Genomic DNA, 649 nt, shown 5'->3' with positions numbered 1-649 from the left:
CTTGTCCTGTGGGAAGGTTGTTAAAGGGTGGGGACCAGGGTTCGAGGAACGCCTGGTACACCAATAACCTACTGTGGATTTGGATGAATAGTTCCATTTGCCCAGTGAGGGGTTAGGATCGATGCCCTGCAGGGCCAGCTTGGGGTCTGTTGGGCCGGCTAGCGGTGGGCTAGTGGGGTCCACGGATGGTCCGTTGGGGCAGCTAGCGGTGGGCTAGTGGGATCCGCGGGACGGGTTGTCACATGAAGCGTTTTGGGTTTATGTTGCGAAGAGGAAACTGAGAAGATGGTTTATACAGCGACGCGAATCAAACGGTTGATAGCACGAAACGGCGAGACAACAACATCGATGACATACAGCGAGGAAATAGGTTGGTAAAGCGGCGAGCCTCCGGTAACCACCGTATCAGATTTTTAGAATGAGGCGACGAAAAGAGATGAAGAAGAAATCGATTTCGATTTTGATTTCGATATCGTGGGCTTTGAAATATTTTTGAGTAAAATAAAACTGGACTTTAGTTTTTGTTAGCCCAATCATTTTTGCTAATTTGAGTAAAATAAAACTTTATGCTAATTTTGTCATTTTTAAGAATCAATGCTAACTTTGGAACAAAAACTAAAATGTGTGCCATTTTTGTCAATTGCCCTTA

The sequence above is a fragment of the Camelina sativa genome, chromosome 9 (assembly GCF_000633955.1).
Source record: "Camelina sativa cultivar DH55 chromosome 9, Cs, whole genome shotgun sequence".
Taxonomy (NCBI): Eukaryota; Viridiplantae; Streptophyta; class Magnoliopsida; order Brassicales; family Brassicaceae; genus Camelina; species Camelina sativa.
This window is presented reverse-complemented; position numbering follows the sequence as displayed.